Source organism: Coenobita brevimanus, chromosome 42 (genome assembly GCF_032717465.1).
Source record: "Coenobita brevimanus isolate Jiangsu-jjx chromosome 42, ASM3271746v2, whole genome shotgun sequence".
Classification (NCBI taxonomy): Eukaryota; Metazoa; Arthropoda; class Malacostraca; order Decapoda; family Coenobitidae; genus Coenobita; species Coenobita brevimanus.
This window is the reverse complement of record NC_136995.1, coordinates 10,550,691-10,573,991: the sequence shown is the minus strand read 5'-3', so window position 1 is coordinate 10,573,991 and position 23,301 is coordinate 10,550,691. Positions and strand designations below refer to the sequence as shown.

Genomic DNA, 23,301 nt, shown 5'->3' with positions numbered 1-23,301 from the left:
GAGACTGCTTGAAAACATTTGACATGAAATTACTTCCACGGTCTGACTGTACCTCCTTGGGCAGACCAAACTTTGTAAAGAACACTAGCATTTCCTTAACCACGTTCTTTGCTGAGATATTTCTAAGTGGAATGGCTTCAGGATAACGAGTAGCCATATCAATCAGGGTCAACACATAAGAAAATCCTGAAGAAGTCTTAGGAAGAGGGCCCACAATATCCACCAACACACGGGTGAATGGCGCCTCAAAAGGAGGAATGGGAACTAGAGGTGCAACCTTTTCGGTCTGATTTCACTTGCTCATAACTTGACAGGTGTGACAAGACTTACAATACCAGGAAACATCTCTGAAGATGCCTGGCCAGTAGAAGTGTTTCAAAATGCGTGCCACAGTCTTCCTCACTCCAAGGTGTCCTTCCAAACTGGAATCTTGAGCCACTCTAATGATATCCTGCCTACAAACACGAGGGATGACAACTTGATGTACAACCTCCCATTCACAGTCGGCTGATGCTGTTGGGGGTCTCCACTTCCTCATAAGTACTCCTGACTTTATATAATAACAAGTAGAAGCACCAGCTGACTCTTCCTCACTGCAAGCAGAGTTAGCTAGACCTTTCAACTCAGGGTCAGCAACCTGCAACTCAACCAACTCTTGACGAGACAAATTATCAACACTACGGGGTACTGCCTCATCTGGTGAGTGGTCCAAATTAGCAAGAAAAGTGTCAGCTAGGATAACATCATCATCATCATTATCCTCTAAGTCACCAGTAACTTTAGACTTAGCCCTAGTGACAGCACATGCAGAGAACACATCAGGGACATCACAATCCTGGGTCGCAGCCACTGGCTCACTAGACAACTGAGGAGCTGGACACACTTGACTTCCACCAATATCATTTCCAAGTAAGAAAGTTACACCTGACATTGGGAGTGTCTCAACCAACCCAACCATAACGGAACCATTAACAAAACCAGACTCTAAATTCACTCTGCACAAAGGGACAGAGAAGTAATTATTCCCTATACCTTTTAAGATTACAGTTTCATCAGAGGAATTAACATTAGAGCCTAGAACACTGGTCAGCATAAGGGATTGGCAAGCACCTGTATCACGAAATATTTTAACTGATTTCCTGTCATTACTGTCCAGAGGACTGACAAAACCATCAGACAGGAAATTAGCACATGAACTCTTGAGAGTGTCACCCATGTTACTGCTCAAAAGAGGAGCTTCATCATGAGAATTTAATTTACCCCTCAAAGCAGGTTCAGTTAACTCGGTTAAAGAATTCTGGGAACTCTCAAGGGTGGACACTAGACCAATTGACTGAATATTTAAAGACTCCTTTTTGTTCACATCACGCTGTCTCCTGAAACATTTCTCCGTAGTATGACCAAGCTTACTACAATAAGTACATTTACTTTTCTGAAATCTAGAGGTGAAGCTGGTATTTACTTCCTGAGAAACATCATCTTTATTCTCTTTCCTGTTACCTGTACTTTGAGTAGAGGCAACGTACTTACTCTCAGCTTTCCTTTTTTCTTTAGAATATCTCTTGTGAGTGAGAACATATTCATCAGCTAAAATTGCAGCATCAGACAAATTATCTATTCTTTTCTCATCAAGATATAGGCTTACATCATTATTAATACACCTTTTGAAGTCCTCCAGCAAAATCATCTGCTTAAATTTACCAAAATCAGAATTTATATTCCTAGAATTGAACCACTGCTCTAACAGATCTTCTTTGATTTTTGCATACTCAACATGGGATTGCTTATCTTGCTTATAAGTTGTCCTAAATTTTACTCTATAGGCTTCAGGAACAAGCTCATAGGCCTTAAGAATCAAGCTCTTAACTACATCATAATTATCATATTGATCCTGAGGCAAAGATGCATAAGTTACTTGAGCTTTACCGGTGAGATCAGTTTGAAGGAGTACTGGCCAATACTTTTTGGGCCAATTAAAACCTGTAGCTACCCTCTCAAACAACTGAAAATACTTTGTTAAATCAGATTCATTAAAAGGAGGGACAAGTTTAACATTTTTAGCCACATCAAAATCATCAGAGCTAGATGATCCAGTTCCACATTGTTTCATGCGATACTCATGGTCTGCCTGAATCCTAGCAAGTTCAACTTGTGCCTGAGACTCAGCCTCCCTAGCACGAGCCTGAAACTCAGCCTCCTTAGCATTTGCCTGAAACTCAGCCTCCTTAGCACGAGCCTCCTGCAGGGCTAGCTGTAACTTAGCTATTTCAATCTGCGTTTGCTCATCTGGAGGAGTTACATTAAACAAGCTTTCATTAATCATGTCAACAATTTGATCTTTAGAAAGATGAGAGCTAACAGCAATTCCCAATTGTTGAGCAAAAGCTTAAGTTCATTCTTCGTTCTGTTTTCTACATCACACACTGTTTGCACTTTTGACAAAAAATCTTTGGCTTCATCAATTGTAGTAATAGTAGACATCATGAATAAATCAGTCACAAAATATCAAGCAATATCTTTATGATAATATCCTGAATATCCTGGCAAGGTCGCCAAATTTATGTTACGGAACAGAGAGAGATAATGAACACTTCAACTGAGAATACTAAAATCACTGCTGTCCCGCAAAGTTCCAGGTTCAAAACAAAAGAGTTAGGTAAAATTACAAGTTAAAGTTTAATGCTCAAACTAACAACTAAACATTCAGGACTCATAAGGATAATGTAATGGTAAGAAACAGGTTAAATATATGGTTAACTGCAATAGCCTCTATTAACACGAAATTAGCAAGAGTAAATTTATCTAAGTCAGCCCTGATAAAATGAGAAAACCGGATAATGCTCAGTTAATTCAAGATATATTATTACAGAGACAAAATATTATTAACATTGGCTGACACCAAAAACTCAACATGAATCACAAAAACCTCACCAGGCCCACGAATTAATATCTTACAGTATACAGTACAAGAAAAAAATGTAATAACACTTATACTCAAATTACACAGCAGCTAGATGGTTGGAGACTTCCTGAGCACTGACAAAAATAATAACAACTGTACAGGGGAGGACAGAGATGTGAACAAAATGAGGAGTAGATCTAAGTGACAATTAATGCAGAGACTGAGCTCATTATATAGGGGCCGGCAGAGCTTGATACAACTTGTAAGAAAGACGTGCAAATGAAGCCAAAGGGGACAAAGAGTTGACACTCCTGCTCTGAACAACAGAAAGAACGACTTAGTCTAATATGAGGGGGAGAAGGGGGGAGTGAGGTAGAACACGGAAGCTTGGTCACTATGGAAGCCATGAGGCGAATTGGGATCAAACGTGCAGCATACTGTACGTTAGAATTATACAAAGGATGATGAAATCATAGGCTATGTAACAATATACACACATATATATATATATATATATATATATATATATATATATATATATATATATATCGGTATATATATATATATTTAGTACCAGTTTAAGGATATTATTTCGAATTTGACTTCACCCAATTACAGGCCTTAGGATTTGTTTGCGGTGGAAATTGTTCCCTAAATCATGCAAAAAAGGGTTACATCTTACCAATGCTGAAAAAAAAAAAAAAATACAGTGGGCTTGCACAGTGCAAGAGTGGATTGGCCGTCCTTGTCCTCGTACACTTTGAAATTGTGCCCTGTGAATACATAATCTTATGAGAAAAATTACTTATGGGTGGTACCCCCTGATGCCTTGACATTTTTTGACCCTTAGAGACATAATAATGGGAAAAATTTTCAGACATATACTGGTACTGCAGATATAGCTACAATAACAAAAATATGGTCAGTCACCTTAACAACAGTAGACAACATGCATGATGGACTTAAATAACGGGTTCCGAGGCACGGCAGCACATTTAGAGTGCCCCTGCTGCACCACCCCCCATACCGCGAGTGTTTAACAGTTGCCAGTGCTATTTTATTCCAGGCTTTGATGAAGAAATTTATGGCCTTTTGAATGTTATATTTCTTCCAGAATGCAGCAAGTCATTATGGTGGGGGTTGCAGGTATGCCAGGTGAAGCTGGTGGGACTGTGGAGGTGGAGGCGGCTGGTGAGTTGGGGGGGGCAGTGGAGGTGGAGGGGACAGTGGCAGGCAAGTCAGGGGAGGTGGTGAGGGGAGGATCCTCCATCTCCTCGCTACTGCTCACATTTTTGGCAATTTCCTTCATCTCTTCTTGTTTGTCTGCGTCATTCCTTGTTATGGACGTATTTGCTGTATAACAACTTGGCATTCACAAAATAACTGTCATTCATCGAATCCAAACATTATTAAAGTCTAAGTCTACTAATACCAAGTCAGTTCACTTTCCATCAGGGCGCAAGGAGGTGTGGCTTGTGTGTGACGTCAGTTGCTTTAAGTAACAGAAAATGTATAAAACTGCAGATTCAAAATAAACATTTATAACAAGGGAAAACGAAGCAGGGGAGAAAGTGCTTCCTTCACACCCCTAAACCTTCCATCACACATTTCAGTCCCTTCCTTCACTTCACCGAACCAAAAAATAGGTTATGGTCTGAGTAGTGGAGCAAACATCCATCCTCCATCATGGTCAGGAGTCAACTGAGCTGGTGTTTCGTGCCAGAGCCAGTCGACGTCACTTCGATGCTCCGCCCCCTGCTTGAGCTTGGAGCCGTTTTAGAAGGAAGTGAACCGACTTGGTATTAGTAGACTTAGATTAAAGAAACTGGGTTTCTGTTCTAACTTACCGTTATTCTCGAAGTCGTTATTGGCGAGATCTTACTGTAGACTCCTCTTGAGCACCTTCCCCAAGAGCCTCTGAAGTCGCAATGGGCCCGTTGTGCGGGGAGGTGGGGTCGCTTAGTCAGGGAAAATAGTGGTTTTGGGCCACTCCTTGCCTCTACCTCGCGGATTGTATGCTAAACTCGCAGTGAAGGTTTTTTGGTTATTATTTTGGTCACTCGCATACTATGAGATTCGTGTACTGTGAACTCGTGTACTGTGTGAGCCCACGGTACTATGAACTAAACAAAAACAAAAATCCCTAATTTACTGTACTTAGTGTTGTCTTGAAACTAATATCTATGTTTTATTACTCTCAGATAATCTAACACTGTAATTCTACATGTATAGAACCGCACATACCACACAGCCAGCACTGTTCTTAAGAGGATGGTGGACAGCTTCTCCATTTGTCACACAGAACCTACACTGTACATTATTATTCTTGGTGGTAGCACCTAAGTAGGGTTTTGTTTTTCACAGTGCTCCCAGGGTTTTTTATTAATTGTTTGTAGTCTTTATATATTCTTTTGTACTCTAAGAGGAGCAATGGATCTTGCTACTGAAACAAACACGCTGCTGAATGTGCTGATGGTTGTTGGTTGTCTGCTATCCTTACCGTCCCGTCTGATCCCCTGTTAACCTTTAGTATATCGTTAAGTTCCCCTATGGCATTTTATTTTTTCCTAATGAGTTGCCTCAATTAATTTCTCTGATTAATTACTTTCTTTTTATCACATTGAGCTCTTCTGCAGAAGGTGGAATCCAAAGCTTTTCACCTTATCAACTCTTTAAGATAGCAATGTGAATGATTTTTCTGTAATACATAATATATAAATTAAAGAACTACTCTTTGTATTAATTTAAAACATACCTATATTCATTAGTGTCCAATCTTGTGCAGACTATTGATGTATTGCACCTTATAGTCATAACAAGTTTCATGGGTTCCGTTCACCATTAACTATACCTTAACTATACTGATGTAGTTCCAGTACTGTATGCAGTATATGAATCTTGCAGGACATATATTTAGTTTGCACATTATTAAAAATTAACCCGTTGATTATTATGATGCATCTTGACTGTTTATTATATTTATCATTAGACAAGTTTATACGACTTAAATTAGGAAGGCTTTCTCTAGAAATCAAATGGATAAAAATAATTTACATTCAATCCCTAGATCCCACAAGTTCTTCCCAAGCTGAACTGATTATAGTCTGTATGAGTTAATCGACTTATAAGCTAACAGTGCTTTGATGATTGATGAATTTGACAATTTATACTGGCTAAATTATTACTTTTATTCAGCATAGGAAGAACATGTTGGAGTTAGGGAGTGAATGTATATATTTTTTAATCCATTTGGCTTCTAGAGAGCCTTTCTAATTTGCATGCATGTGATTTATTCCACCAGATATTACTGTATATTACTCGTGAATTTCAAGACGTCTATTACACGTGTTTAAATTCTCGTGAAACGAACATATAAAAAAAGATCAGATATCCACATCTTTTAGACATCTCCAGTCCACATCTTTTCCACGTGAAAAATGTGACATTTGCCCACTGGGCCATTATGATTTTCAGTTAGTTCGATAATCAAAGTATATGGAATTATGTGATGGACATCTGAGATTCCCAGCTAAGTATCTTTTTTGCTACCATCTTTAAGAATTATCGTCAGTTTCAGGCAGAATTTGAACATGCATGTTACTGGGCCGTAACTCGTTACTGGATGGTCCTACAGAAATTTTTTCACAAGTGAAAAGTTGTTTAAAATGACGGTTTACATATAGTACAGTGCTTATTTCCGGGTTTTTAAACGGAGGTATTGAAATATAGGCAAAAATCTATGGTAAAAATATAAATTTTTCAGCATTTATATAATACAGTTCAGGATAATTTTAAAATATTTCAAAGAAGTACCTAAATTTTCATGACTGTCACACAGCTTGATTTATGAACTGTGGAGATTAAGTATTAAATGCTCTGTAATGCCACATTAGATGCCATTTTGCAAACATTGCTGAAAATAATTTTCAGTTCGTGGCTAAATAAGAACATATCTGTTATTGGGACATAACTCATTAATGGTGGATCCTACAGAAATTTTTCACTAATTGAAAGTTTTAAAATTTTTTATAATAGACCAAGTATATTTCTTAGGTATTTTGAATGAAGACATGGTAATTTTTCACTAAATTATAAAAAAAATGTCTCCTTTATAACATTTCTCAATGTTTATACCTTATGACTCAGTATAATTTTTAATGTTTGTAGAACTAACTCAGATTGGATTACTTCCACACAACCTGATATATGAACGGCGAAAAATAATTATATAATGTTCTGAAATTACATTTGAAGAGCCATTTTGACATTAACTTGGATACTTTTGTCTGTTCAGAAACACGAATTATACAACTTTATGTTCTCTCTGCATGCAGGTGTGTGATGGTGTTAGGACTGGAAGCAGCTCTGGCAGTCGTGCATCAAAATCTTCATCTTCAACACTGAATAACTGTAACAATGTCAGACAGTGAAGTTAAATAAAAAAGACTGAAGATGGCCAGTGGACTCTGTATTATACTGCATGTAATAATGAGTATCCTCTTAATGAACTGACCAGTCCTCAACATGAACAGTCTTGGAAAACACTCACTGAAGCTGCTTTAGTTAGAATTTTTGAACTAATTAAAAAACTTACATGAGAGGAATTTCCCATTGCCTTTATAAATGTATGGTATCACAGGAAATGTCAATCAGAGTCTACACACAGAAAAACGCTGACAAGGCTTCAACAACACACATTATCAACAAATGACCAAAATGTTCAGTCATCCATGAAATCTATCAAACCATGAGCTTCTACGGAGTCAAGAGTATAAGAAAAAGTTTGCATTTTCCGTTAGAAAGTTACAAAATATAGCAAAGGAACCAATAGTCGTGAATTTTTGAGACAACCAGTAGAGCTCAGGGCTGACCAAACAGTTTGCACTATTGCCACTGAATGCGCAGATGAAAGAATTATGAGTCTGACCTCAAGAGAGACAATTGCAGCAGAAGCACATTACCACACAATATGTTACAGAAACTGCACACGGCCAAAACCTCAACTGTCCTCAAAACTGAATGAAGTAGAAGATCCGTATGAAAGCACTGAAACAGATGCACTTAATGTTCTATATAACAGTATTCTGTGTGACTTGTTTTCAGATCCTTGCATTGTACCTCTAATAAATTTTACTTCTGAAGTCACACATTTTATAACTACACATGGAGTAAGTCAAGTCAAACAATCAACCAAAACACATTTACGCCGAAAACTTGAAGTAGAATTCGGAGACTCACCGCACTTCTTCACTGTAAATCGGCGAGTATATGACAGACCAGATAACCTGTCAGTTGAAAATATTGCAACAGAAAACATATATCTGCAGAGTAAACTTAGTTACCATCAAACAATTATCAGCAGTGTTAAGGAGATAGCCATGTTCCTGTATAAGCAGATAAAATGCACAAATCATGAACAGTTTTGGCCTCCACACCCCTCAAGAACCAACATATATTTCAATACCGGAAAGTCTTTCTCAATTTTTGACAGTCCTACTTGGTGGTAAAGATGAGTCCTTACCTCGCATTAGCAGACTTACCTGGTCTTTTGTTCAAGATATAATCAATACTGTGACTGGCGGCCAGGTAAAGACTCCCAAGAACATACTACTTCCATGGTCATTAAAACACCCACAGGAAATCTAACTCATAAAAAATATTGAATCGACTTGGACTCTTATGTTCATATTCACAGTTAGAAGAGATTGACACTGCACTTTGTATTGAAAAAATCTGTAGTGTCAGCACTGATGAAGTACCTCTTCCCTCAAACATACACCCTAAAGTTCCTACGGTACTTGCATTTGATAATATTGATAGACAAGAGGAAGTACTAAGTGGAGCTGGGACCTCACATCGTGTCACTGGCATAACTGTTCACCCCACATCTCATTCATGTTCACCACCAAAACCAACTGCAACTGTAATCAAGAGAGACAAGAAGCGAACAATCCAGCCAACTGAATCAAAACCTGCGCATACATTACCAGAGGAAGAAAAAGTACACCAGCAATCATACCACCTGATTATTCTACAACACTTGCTGCTTCATCCCAAAGTGCACGTCATCGAAACTTACTGTGGGTAATGGTGCTTAAAGAATACAGTAAATCAGAAGATAAGCTCCTGGACAGGCTTTAACATTCCGAACAGAGATAATATTGAAGTGTTAAGTGTAACTGCAAGTGAAATGTCAACTGTCCATGAAATATTGTGCCAAGCTGTTGTTATTTTAGTCTACACTAAATCTTGAAAAAATTGCAGTGGTTCTTGATCAGATTGTTTATGCAGAGTCTACAGAAATAGCATGGAATGACCTACGTAAGTTTGGAAGCGTTGTGCTGATGATGGGTAACTTTCACATAGTGTGCAACCTTATGTCAATTATAGACAAGATGTTTGGTGATGTGTGACTTTGGGATGTAGCAATTGAATCTGGAGTCATTGCTGAGGGGTCCATCATGAAAGTGATGGAAGGCAAACACTACAACCAGTCTTTCCGTTTTCATAAAATAATCCGTTTTCATAAAATAATGTATGAAGCCTTGATGAGAATAGCATGGACGAGCTTTGCAGAGTGGGTTAAGGCAAGCCATCCTGAAGAGGTATCCACACTAAATGACGTTTCTGCTGTAGCTGAGCTTCACAACAACATAATGTTATGCAACACACAAATCTGCCATAAATGATGAAACTTGCAGCAAAGGTATCAACTTGTTTATAGATTACTTGAAAGTGTTACGACATGAAAGAGGATCACTGTCCGCATTCTGGATGATGTACATTGAATTGATGGAGGTCTTACTTGGACTCCTTCGTGCTGATCGTGAAGTTGATTGGTATCTACTATCTCTCCTGCATTCGAGAGATGATTCCTTGGTGCTTTGCAGTGAATGAAATTAATTATGCAAGATACCTTCCCATTTACTATGCTCAGATGACACAACTGATTGATACATGTCCAGATTTGCGTGATAATTTCTAACATGGTGGATTTTCTGTTCAGCTCAGGCACTCAAATCCATTTGTTCGAATTGCTATGGATCAGGCAACTGAAGAAACTGTTAAGAAAGACACTCAGATTGCTGGAGAAACATGTGGATTTAATCTTAAACCTGGTATAGTGTCCCATTACTGTCTAACAGCTGCACACCGCACAGCTGCACTGCGACAGTGACGAGAAGAAACCTCTGTCCAGTCTGTTGGTCTCAGTCATCCAGACCGTCATTGTTCGCGCGCAGGAGAGATGAGTCCAACGTTGCTTCGGTAGTTGATTTCTTACAGAATGACTGGACAAAACCTTTGATACAGACTCTTTGGATCTTATTAATATCTCCACTGGAGTGTCACCACAACCTGACGTATGTGACAACTTGCTTAAATAAACGTAAAAAGGGGGAAGCAGCCTACCATGTGCTGCAAGAACATCGTCTGAAAACAGGGGATGGTTTTCATGACACAGTACAGAAACAGAATATAAGAACTTCAAGTGCCAGCAGGCACAGAACAGTAAAGACATCAGTTACAGAAGTTATCCTGTTAGCTGACCGAAGACTGTTTGATCATGGTTTTTATAGCTCTGAATAGAAAGCTAGACATGCCTGCTGTCTTTTACTACCCACTTAGTCGTCTGCCATGGGCACTGGTAAATGCAGTTGGGACAATGAAAAAAACAACAACAAAGCTATTCTGTCTAAGGCTCTTGAAAACAGTGTGCTGACTGCTGCAATTACTACACAAGCCATCCACGTCAATAACTGATGGCATGGCACTCCTTCAAAAAGTTCACGGTGAAAATCTAACATTCAGCCAGCTGTCTGACAAAACTTCAGCCTTATTCTTCAAGCTGACTATGGAAGTGATCGAACTAATGTCGTATCTGATGTATACCATCAGTACTCAATCAAAAATGCTGAACGTGAAAGACGTGCTTCAAGATAATTATGGTATCACTTTCCAAGAAATACGACCTAGTCATAAGATAAAAAATTGGAGGCGACTTTTGATGTGCACAAACAGCAAAACCATGTTGGCAAAATTTCTTGCAGACAGCTGGAAAAATGATAGTGTTAAGAGGAAGCAGTTGGGAAATAAAGCCAAGTTTGTAACTAGTGCTGACCAGTGCTTCCAGCTGACCGGCAATGACTGTACAACAGTAGATAATCTATCGACAATGCAGGAGAAGGCTGACACACGCATACTGCTGCATGCAAGCCACGCTGCTGAAACATATCCATCTATAATCTTCTTTTCAGATGACACAGATGTGTTCATCCTGTGTTTAGCCCTAAGTTAAAAGATCAACAGCAGACTCTTTATCAGACGAAGCACTAAAACTCCTAAGAGACTCGTGGATATTGCAAAGTTAGCTGCAGCACTTGGGGAAGATGTTTGTACTGCATTGCTAGGACTTCATGGACAGAATGTGACTCTGTAGAAGCACTGGCGGGTCAGGGTAAGCTGAAAGCCCTGGAACTACTTCAGTGAGATGAAAAGTTCCAGAAAGAATTTTCGTCTCTTGTTAGTATGTGGACACTTCCCACAGAAGTATTCAACATCATAGAAGAATTTACCTGCGAACTATACCGCAGAAACACCAAAAAATCTTCGTTAATGACCTGCTTTACCAAATGTTTTGTGGCAGTGAAGGGCATATTGAATCTGGACAGCTTCAACTGTGTGAAAAATACTCTCCTCCAGCACACACTTCGAGCAATCTTTTTGACTTCCATCTGGAGGAGAAGCCTTGAACCATCCCCCAAAATTCCTGACCCAGGTACAGGACATGGCTGGACAAAAAATTAAGAAGGATCTCTTGTAATACCATGGATGATAATTTCAAATGCACCAGGGATCGTACTTGAGCTACTATCATGCAAATGTCCATGTGTATGTAGACCCTGTACTTGTACCTGCATTCAGAATGGTTTGAAATGTACCCCTGCTTGCAAGTTGACAACCTGCTCTAACGTGGCTGATGATGGCGAGGAGATACATCAGGACTCTGATGATTCCAGTGACAGTTATAATGAAATATAATTATCATTATGTTGCCAGAATCAGCTTCATATATATACCTATAGTTAACTATGAGTGTAATACAGTACAGTGAACATTCATCATTCATTCATTGTCAGACGCAATGTATCCCGAACGGGGTGGCCAAGGGCTTAGAGTTAATTGTTTTACAGGGAGGGGCACTAATCTTCCACCAACCTCACTTGACACGTAGGGAGAACGTTATGCCAACAGCATCTGGTGTTCCCAGGCGGTCACCCATCCAAGTACTAACCAGACCCAACGTTGCTTAACTTCGCTGATCGGACGGGAAGCGGTGTACTCAACGTGGTATGGCCGTTGGCCATAATTCGTTATTTTGTGATGAGGACACATGTGTACATCAGTGTATGTATATAACCAATCTGAAAAAACTTGTGATATGTTATATATTAGTGTATGTGTAATGGTCACAAATTTTGAGTTCTAGCCAGTTTTCCCTTATGTATATACGGTAGTTAGTCTGAAATGGGGTTCTTTGTAAATGTAATATCAAAATGGCTCATCAAATGTCATTTTAGAAAATGATATTATTTTCCACTGTTCATATATCAAGTTGTGAAGGAGTAATCCAATCCGAGTTACTTCTTACAAATATTAAAAATCATACTGTCATAAGAAATACACATTGAGAAATGTTATAAAAAGGGCAATTTTGGTAATTTAGTGAAAAAATTACCAAGTCTTCATTCAAAATACCTATGAAATATACTTGGCCTAATATAATATTTAATTTCAAAAACTTTCAATTAGTGACAAATTTCTGTAGGATCCACCATTAATGAGTTATGTCCCAATAACAGATATGTTCTTATTTAGCCACGAACTGAGAATTATTTTTCAACAATGGTTGCAAAATGGCACCTAATGTGGCATTACAGAGCATTTAATACTTAATCTCCACAGTTCATATATCAAGTTGTGTGACAGCCATGAAAATTTAGGTACTTCTTTGAAATATAAAATTATCCTGAATTATATTAGCCTATATAAATGCCGAAAAATGTATATTTTTACCATAGATTTTTGCCTATATTTCAGCACCTCCTTTTAAAAGCCATGAAATAAGCACTGTACCATATGTAAACAGTCATTTTAAACAATTTTTCACTTGTGAAAAATTTCTGCAGGATCAACCAGCAATTAGTTACGGCCCAGTAACAGGCATGTTTAAATTCTGCCTACAACGGACGATCATTTTCAAAGATGGCGACAAAAAAGATACTTAGCTAGGAATGTCAGATATCCATCACATAATTCCATACATTTTGAGGATCGAACTAATTGAAAATCATAATGGGATTTATGCCATCCATCAAGTAATCAACTCCAAAATTTCAAAGGCTGGCTCATGGACTACATCTTGAAATTTTGAGTTGATTTGACATGTAAGCTGTTCCATCAGCAGATTATTTAGTACTTTTAAATTTTGGCCATTAGGAAGCATTTTAATCAAATAGTTTTGTATTAGATGAGTTTCAAAGACAGAAACTTAAAAAAAAAGAAAAAAGGCTGCGATAGTTTCGCCGCAGGTCTGTGAAGATAGTCTCTTCTCTTTGCGAAACACACACACACACACACCATATACTACAGAAAGACCGGGAAAGCGTGCACACTGTAAGTACATACTCTGTTCATTTAGTATTACAAAATGGATACATACTTCAGTAAAACAAATTTGGAAAAGAAAAGGGATAAAAGTAAAAAGCAAAATGACGATTTCTACCAAGAACTAGTTGAAGTGGAGACTCACAATAGACTGGTTGAACGTGTACACAAACTAGAAATGGCTTTCAAAAATGAAATTGATGAAATAAAGAAGCAAATGCACTTGCAAAAGGAAGAGATAGATAAACTGGGAAAGGAGGCCAATAAGAAAGACACAACCATCAGTGAACTAACAGTGGAATTGAATACCCTTAGGAAGAAAGTGAGTGAAATGGGAAGTACAGTATTTAATCACGAGAGTGTTATGGAAGAGTTCAAAAATGACACAGAGACAATTAGACAAGCAAGCAGTCTTATGGACCAGAGCAGTGATATTGAGGAGAAGATAACACAGGTGAATGAAGCTGTGCAAAGCTACAAAAATGATGTAGAAATCACGTATGCTGAAATGGTGAAAGTAAAGAAAGACTTGGAAACAAGGGTGGAGGAAAAAAACATTAAAAAGGAAGTGAAAAGAATAATCCAAAACAATCCAAAGTTAGTCAGAGATTCAGTAGAAATAAATAAATCAATAGTAATCACTGGTATGGAAGAGGAAGAAATTAAAAACAAAATCACTAGAGACAAAAAGGAGATGGCAAATGTAATGAACTTACTGAAAGAAGTATCAGAGGAAATCTGTAGTAAAGACATAGAGGAAAACAAAAGGTTAGGGAAATACGAGAAAAGCAAGACAAGACCTCTAAAGGTGACTTTCCAGAGTGTAAACACTGTGGAAGAGATACTAAAAAATGCAAAGAATCTTATGGAAAAAGAGGAGTTCAAAAATGTATGGATAAAAAGATGTCTAACACAAGAGGAACTGGAATTACTGAAAGAGAAAAGGGAGGAAGCAAAAACAAAAAATGAGGGAAGATCAGAAGAGGAGAATTTTTTTACAAAGTAATAGGATTGCAGGTACGAAAGTGGTACACAAACAGGATGGAAGAAAAAGGAGGAAGGTAGTAGAACCATGTCATGACAAGTATATAAACAAAATGATAAAGTTGATGTACTCAAATGTGGATGAAATGGTATCTAAATTACTAGAGATGAATGATTATGTCAGAGAAAATGAACCACAAATAATATGCCTAACTGAGACAAAATTAACACCAAGGATATCCAATGACATACTAAACTTAGAGGAATACAATATATGGAGAAGAGACAGAAATTTAAAAAAAGGAGGAGGAATTATAATATTAACTAAGAAAAATCTAAAAGTCAAGGAAATAAACCTAGATATACCATCACAAGTAGAACTGATTGCAGTAGAGATCGACACATCTGAAGGTAAAGTAATTGTAGCCAATTTGTATATGCCACCCAAATCAAACACATGGGAAAGAGACGAATATGAGGACCTAGCAGAGAGTACAATTCAGAGTATAAGATCCTTGCTACATAAAATGGAAGAGAAATCGGAAAGAATTATACTAACTGGGGATTTCAATACAAATATAAATTGGAATACTCTAGATATAAATAGCCAAGAAAGCTGCTGGGACCAAAAGCTCCTGGATCTCGTACAAGAGTTTTTTTTAACGCAACATGTGAGGGAAACCACTAGAAAAAGAGGACTTGATGTACCTTCAGTGCTAGATCTAATATTTACTAGGCAAGAAAATGACATTGACAGTTTAACATATCACCCTCCACTCGGCAAAAGCGATCATGCAGTACTAAATTATAACTTCAGGATAGCATATGACATAGTAAACAGCACTGACAGTTACAAAAAGAGACTAAACTATAAAAAGGGAAATTATCAAGACCTAAAGAAGTATTTCTTAGAAGTTGATTGGGAAAATGAGCTTAGAGGACAAGATTTAAATGCTGTATATAAAAAATTTTGTGAATTTTATGAAATAGGAGTCCAGAATTACATCCCACAGCACAAAGAAGCAGATAAGAAAATACAGAAATGGTTCAATACAGAATGTAAAAAATCTAAAGAAAGAAGAGATTTGTTGTGGAATAGATACAGAAGACACAATAGTGAAAGGGCATATAATAATTACAAACAGGCAAGAAACGACTATACAAGAATAAGGAGGGAAGCCCAAAAACAGTTTGAGGAGGATATAATAAATAAAAGTAGTGATCAACCAAAGCTGTTTTACAGCTATATCAGAAGCAAAACCAAAGTAAAAGATATAATACAATCCATCACGGACGAGGGAATCACTTATACACAAGAGAAAGATATTTGTGAAGCACTGAATAAGAATTTCTAATTAGTTTTTACAGAAGGAAAAATTTTGAGAGAGACTATGTGGAACACGCATGTCCACACATACTACCAGATATACAAATAGCAGAAAAAGTAATACAAGAGGAGTTAAGTAGATTAGACAGAGGAAAAGCAAGTGGTCCTGATGAAATTTCATGTTGGGTGTTACGAGAATGTGCAAATGAGTTATGTAAACCATTATTTTTAATTTTCAAGAAATCTTTGAGTCAAGGGAAACTACCTGATATTTGGAAAAAAGCAAATATAGTCCCCTTATTCAAGAAAGGAAATAGACAAAATCCTCTCAACTACCGACCAGTATCACTGACTAGTGTTGTAAGCAAGGTATTAGAAAAACTTATAAGAAAAGCTTGGGTAAATCATCTAGAAAAACACAGTATGATAACAGAAAGACAGTTTGGTTTCAGAAAAGGAAAATCATGTGTTACTAATCTGTTGAGCTACTATGACAGAGTAACAAACACAATACAGGAAAGGGAAGGATGGGTGGACAGTATCTATTTAGATTTCAAGAAAGCTTTTGACACAGTACCACACCAAAGACTTTTATGGAAGCTGTACCATCAAGGAGGAATTCGAGGCAAACTGTTTTGTTGGATGCAAGACTTTCTCATAAAAAGAGAAATGAGGACAGTACTAAGAGGAAACTACTCATCATGGAAAGAAGTGACTAGTGGAGTACCACAGGGTTCGGTGCTGGCACCAATAATGTTTTTAGTGTACATAAATGATATAAACAGTAACACTGGAAATGAGAGCTATCTGAATATGTTTGCAGATGATGCAAAAATACAAAGGAGAATTACTAGCACAGACTCTTGTAGGGAGCTACAAGAAGAATTAAATAAACTTCATGAATGGAGTAGTACATGGCAAATGGAATTCAATGTGGACAAGTGTCATGTAATCAAGTTTGGTAAAAGTGGAAAAAGACCTGATTGGGATTATAAGTTAGGAAATAAAACCCTATACACATCAGAAAGAGAGAAAGACCTAGGTGTGATTACCAATAACAGACTATCTCCGGCTGACCACATCAGCGAGAAGGTACGGAACATGTATACACTGCTTGCAAATATGAGAATAGCATTCACATACATAAATGAAGACATGCTAAAAAGGATAATAACATCATTCATTAGACCAACCCTGGAATATGCATCAGTAGTCTGGAGTCCTCATCTCAAAAAGCATATAGACAAGATTGAAAAAGTTCAAAGGGCCGCTACAAGATGGATACCAAGCTTAAGGGACCTAAGCTATGAAGAAAGACTAAGTAAACTGAATCTACCAACACTACAGGAGAGAAGGAAAAGAGGTGACATGATAATGCTATATAAGTGCATATCAGGAAAGGAGAAAATAGACATAAAGATTACTTAACATATGGAGAAGCATCAGCAAGAGGACACTGCAAAAAACTGCATAAGAAGAGAGGTGATAAAGACGTAAGGAAATTCAGTTTCCCAAACAGAGCAATTGATCAATGGAATGCACTACCGAATGAAATAGTGTGTGCCAAAACAATTCACAAATTTAAGGATATGTACGATAAATATGGTCTAAGACACGGGACAATACGAGCTTGACTCATTCCTGTAAAGATACAATTAGGTAAGAACACACACACACATCAAAGGGCCGCTACAAGATGGATACCAAGCTTAAGGAACCTAAGCTACGAAGAAAGACTAAATAAACTGAATCTACCAACACTACAGGAGAGAAGGAAAAGAGGTGACATGATAATGCTATATAAGTGCATATCAGGGAAGGAGAAAATAGACATAAATGATTACTTAACATATGGAGAAGCATCAGCAAGAGGACACTGCAAAAAACTACATAAGAAGAGAGGTGATAAAGACGTAAGGAAATTCAGTTTCCCAAACAGAGTAATTGATCAATGGAATGCACTACCGAATGAAATAGTGTGTGCCAAAACAATTCACAAATTTAAAGATATGTACGATAAATATGGATTAAGACACGGGACAGTACGAGCTTGACTCATTCCTGTAAAGATACAATTAGGTAAGAACAATTAGGTAAGAACACACACACACGATCTATCTATCTATCTAACTATCTGTCTATCTATCTATTGCCAGACGCCTTAATCCCGTAAGGGGTGGCCACAAACAAAGCGCCTCATATACCTGCCCAATCCATCCCTTCATCTCATCCTTGGCCTCCCCCTCCCTCTCCCCCCCTCTGCTTCACTCACAAGCACTCTCTTCGTCAGTCTTTCACTCTTCTTCTTCTCCAAATGGCCAAACCACTTCAGTGTGTTTCTCCTAACACTTCCTATTACATCTACATCCACACCACAACGCTCCTTCACTTCCTCATTTGTCAGTCTCTCTCTCCATGTGACTCCACATGCTCCACTCAAAGAACTCATTTACACTGCTCTCACTCAAGACTTCTGTCCCTTCAACAAGGTCCAAGCTTCACTTCAGTACGTTAGAGTTGGTATCTCAATACTGTCATGCAGTAACTTTTTCACTTCCGTGCTCACTTCTCAGTTTCTTATCACTGCTTTCAAGGAACCAGCAACCTTTCTTCCTTGATGTACCCTTTCAAGCACTTCACCCTCCAAACTTCCATCCTTACTCATCACAATACCCAAGTACTTAAACACACTCACATTTTCCAATTATTCCTCATCCAACCTCACTGTACATTCACTGACTTCATTTCTCTCGACGACCATAGCTTTACTATTCCCTACAGTCACCTTTAGATTCCGTTTCTTACATACTGTCCCAAACTCATCCACCAAACCTTGCAGCTCCCCTTCGTCTTCACTGAACAGCACAGTATCATCTGCAAACAACAGTACAGGGAGTTTCCAAGAACTGCCCTCTCTCATTAGGGCCGCTCCAACATCCGCTGCCCTTCCTTGTATCTCTTTTATAATCCCATCCATATAGAGATTGAACAATCATGGAAACATGACACATCTCTGTTTCAATCCGACCTTCAAAATGAAAAATTCACTCAGTTCACTATCCACATGCAATGCAGCCTTAGTACCCTCATACATACTCTTCACGGCATTCAGTAACTTCCCATCTACTCCATATAATCATAATGCTTCCCACAATCTTTGTCTATCCACACTGTCATATATTTTCTCCAAATCCATGAAGGCCGCATACAAATTCTTTCCCTTCTCTTGAACCTTTTCCACTAAACATCTAAGAATGAATGTCTGATCTACACAACCTCTTCCCTTCCTAAAACCTCCCTTTTCTTCTCCAACTAATTCCTCTGTTATTTCCCTTTGTCAATAAGTATCCTACCATATACTTTTCCTATTACACTAAGAAGACAAATGCCCCTATGATTACCACACACTTCTTTTTCCCCTTTTCCTTTGTACAAGGGAATAATTATACCTGACTTCCAATCCTCCGGGACTCTACCTTCCTCCCATGCCAATCTGCACATCTTCCTCATCCATTCTACTAGTATCTCTCCCCCATGCTTCAGCATTTCACCACACACTCCATCATTTCCTGGGGCTTTCCCCATTTTGACTTCTTTCATTGCTTCTTCAACTTCCATCCTACTGACTCCTTCCTCTCTTCACACACACACACACACACACACACACACACACACACACACACACACGATATATATATATATATATATATATATATATATATATATATATATATATATATATATATATATATATATATATATATATATATATATATATATATATATATATATATATATATATATATTCACCCTGCAAACTATGAGAATCAGTCCTATAGTGGAAAATATGCATTTTTTATTCTATAGCGTTTTCTTCTATAAATGCATTATTTAGGAGATAGATGACCAATAAGAAATGAAACGCCCCTGAGTCCGAATATACATATTTAAAGAGATAAAGGCATTTCGTCAGTGTGTGTACAAACAACATTTAATCAGGCAAGTCCCAGACCCAGCCATGCTGTGACTCTGACATAGCACCAGAGCTGAGCACCGTAATCTAAAATTCAACTTCGCACTTGCAATTCCACAACCTCTCGGCCTTACCTTCTGCTACTGAAATTCCGCAGTGTACTGTACTTGGAATGTGCATTTCTCCTAACTCAACACCGCAACCACAATCCAGTTTCACAATTTTCAGTCATTTCATTTTGTTAGGTACTGACGTATATTCAGGTATATATCTACCACTTTTGATTTTGTATCAGCGTTAGGGCATACCATGAAAAACTCACAATGCTAATATTATAATAATATAATCATATTACAAGGAAAGAAATAGCCTTTGTGCCACTCAGGAAAATCAATCTGGCCAGCAGCAGAATGCAGTCCATTGAACTTAAATAGATAATTCATAGAAATGTGCTTACTCTTCCGGATAATAACTCAGTAAGACTACAAGAAAAAAAAGTATTTTCAGTAATCACCATTATATTAGCCTTTAAGATCGTCATATGTGAAATTATGGAACAACTGTGCATGATAAGCTATGCGTGCCACAAAATTTACTGCCATGCTGGCATACAGGATATCGTATGGTATCGTATCAAATCATTTCTCCTGGTGTCGACTATCCCTACTGCTAACTGATGGAACGACGCCTCACCTACCGCCGCTGCTGGCCGGGAATCCTGTTCAAGTTTGATATTCATGAGTCATGCTGTAGCCCGTACTAACCAACACCGAACACCAAGTGGGAGGTTGCGGACAGTATTGCGATTGCAGAAGTACTTCTGTAATGCAATAGCGCAAATTGCGGACGAGTTTGCTGCAATCGCAATTCCGCAACTGAAATGATGCGGTCCGCTGTTGCAGAAATTGCGGATTGCGGAAGTGATTGCTGAGGTGCCCAGCTCTGCATAATAGTTCTGTCGCTGGGGGGTGGTTTACATGCATGAGAGAGGCAGAAAATTACTCTTCAGATTCATCAAGTATACCATCTAAGGTTCAGAAAATCTTGGGCAGACATCTGGGTGAGTGGTCGATTTCCAGGAAATGGCCTTTGAATTCGACATGTACATGCGACTTTCTTTCGTCGAAAATGAAGGTATAATCAAAGACAATATGCCTCTATCTCTGCTTTTAATTCACATGAAATTATTGTGTCTAAATCTATGTTTTCGAGATCAAGGAATTCAGCTATATAGGTTAAAATGTGCCTAGACTTACAGAAATGGATAAAAAAAATGGAAAAACAATGTTCGCCTCATAAAATACACGATGTATTGAAAATCTTACTCTTTACTGTAGATATCTCACAGTTCTTAAACAACTAATTTATACTCTTAAAATGGCTCAATATTTCAAGTCCTAAATGAATGACTTTCAATATATTTAAAAAATATATATGTTTCTGCTCAAAACATGTGCGAAATCAAACGTTAATTATAAATAAGCTCTGAATCATCATCTACATTATAGATTCTTAAACAAATAGATATTAACTTTGCAGATACAGAATGTTTCATGTCTTCGATTTAGTTATGTTATGACATCTATTAGAAGTAAGTTCCACATGGCAGAATGCCTTCATGGAATTTGCACTCACAAAATGCGCAACAAGATGCACCATTCCTTCTGCAGGAACACCTGGCAGTGGCATATTTCTTGCATGAGCAACGGACTGTGTATTGCTCTGGTAAAGGGTTAGCACAAGTTGCAGGCAACAGCAAGTCATCATCAAGCACACATCCAAACAATGTTGGTTCCAAATGCTCTGTGAGTTGCTGCAGAAGTGTTACCATTCTGTTAGTGGCAAGAAAAGCTCTCAAAATACGACTTTTTACAACTTTTGTAGTTGGTGGTAATTCCAGTGATCCTTTGCTGTGAAAATACATATGTGCTCTGAGCTCATCCATTGTTTGACATTTGGACTCCTTCTTTAGTACCTGAACATGGTACTCCTCAGCCTTTGACACTGTTTCTGAAAATTTTGGTTCGACCATGCAATGACCAAATTCCATTAAGTACCTTTCATGGAATGCTGTCAATGCTGCATACTTGGTGCCTACTTTGCTGGTGTAATCACACTTTGTCAATGTGTGCACTGCAGGGAGACGTTTGCTAATATGTCCGAGTGGAGCAGATACTTCATGTATTGGTATGAATCTAGTTGTGTCACCTACACCTGCATTTGCTCAAATTTCTTGCAGACCCTTTTGCACGGAGGATGTCTCAGTAGTACACCAGAAGGATAATGACATCACTGTCTGAGGAGTGCACCAAACACAGAAGGATGTCAAATTGTCCTTGGTGAAATGAAAGGTGCCAAACCATGTCTAAGCAATTTCAACGGTACACCAGTAGAAATGCCTGAACTACATTCACATTTGAAAGAGGCGGATGATCGAATCATTCAACACCTGGCAACTTTACAAGTTATAACATAACACGGGCTGTGGTGCAATTGCAGATGTGAAAGTAATGACAGAAAATAGAAACATATTAGCATGTACTCTTTTTGATACGGGTGCACAGAAAACATTAATTTCCGGAGACATTGTGGAGAAATCAAAATTACCTATTATCGGCAAAGTAAATCTAGCCATTACAGGGTTCTTAACTAAGGAAGCAGAGTCCTTTGATTTAGTTAGTCCTTAATACAACTTGGCAGATATAAATGCCGTAAAACAGCAGTTGTACTGGATAAGATGGAAACAAATAGTTATATAAAAGGACTGAAGGAAACCTCTGATAATCTACAGAGCTCAGGGGTAAGGTTGGCAAAAGAGAATCTGATATCAGATACTGTGGGTCCCATAAAAGTGATAATTGGTTCAGATTATCGTGGGAGATTCCTACATAGGACTTTCAAGAAGAATAAAGTACAGTTGTTCAAGAGTCCAGAAGGTAACCTTATTATGGGTCAGTTGCTTTTCCAAAGCAAGCCAGAGGAGAGGCCAAATTGGTAGACTCAGTATTTGTTACCCCCACACAGTCATTGATTTTAGCTGCAATAGGTGCAGATTTAGATTCTACTCAGATAAATGACTTGCTGGCTGAAAAAAATTGAACCTGTACACAAACTCTGGGACCTAGATAGTGTAGGAATACACTCTGAAGACCAATCCCTGAAGATAAAATAACTTTGGATTTGTATAACCGGTCTGTGGAATTAAAAGATGGACAGTATTGGGTCGGATTACCATGGAAGCTAAACAATTCGGAGTTACCATCAAATTACCAGGCAGCCAAGGCTCAGTTAACTTCTCTTCTAAGAAAGCTGAGAGACAAACCGGAACATCTAACCATAATATGATGATATTATAAAAGATCATTTAAAGAATAAATTTATAGAGGGGGTCGAATTCCCTGTTAACCATAGAGAAGAATATACTTTACCACAAAATGTTGTAAACAAGAA

General features: G+C 38.0%; 1 non-coding gene across 1 annotated transcript; it reads right to left on the bottom strand.

Annotated features, from left to right (window-relative positions):
* Positions 1-12,145: 12,145 nt before the first annotated feature.
* Positions 12,146-12,264, bottom strand: LOC145397696 (5S ribosomal RNA). The gene has a single exon (XR_013897010.1). It is a non-coding gene; the product is annotated as a 5S ribosomal RNA (ribosomal RNA).
* Positions 12,265-23,301: the final 11,037 nt, after the last annotated feature.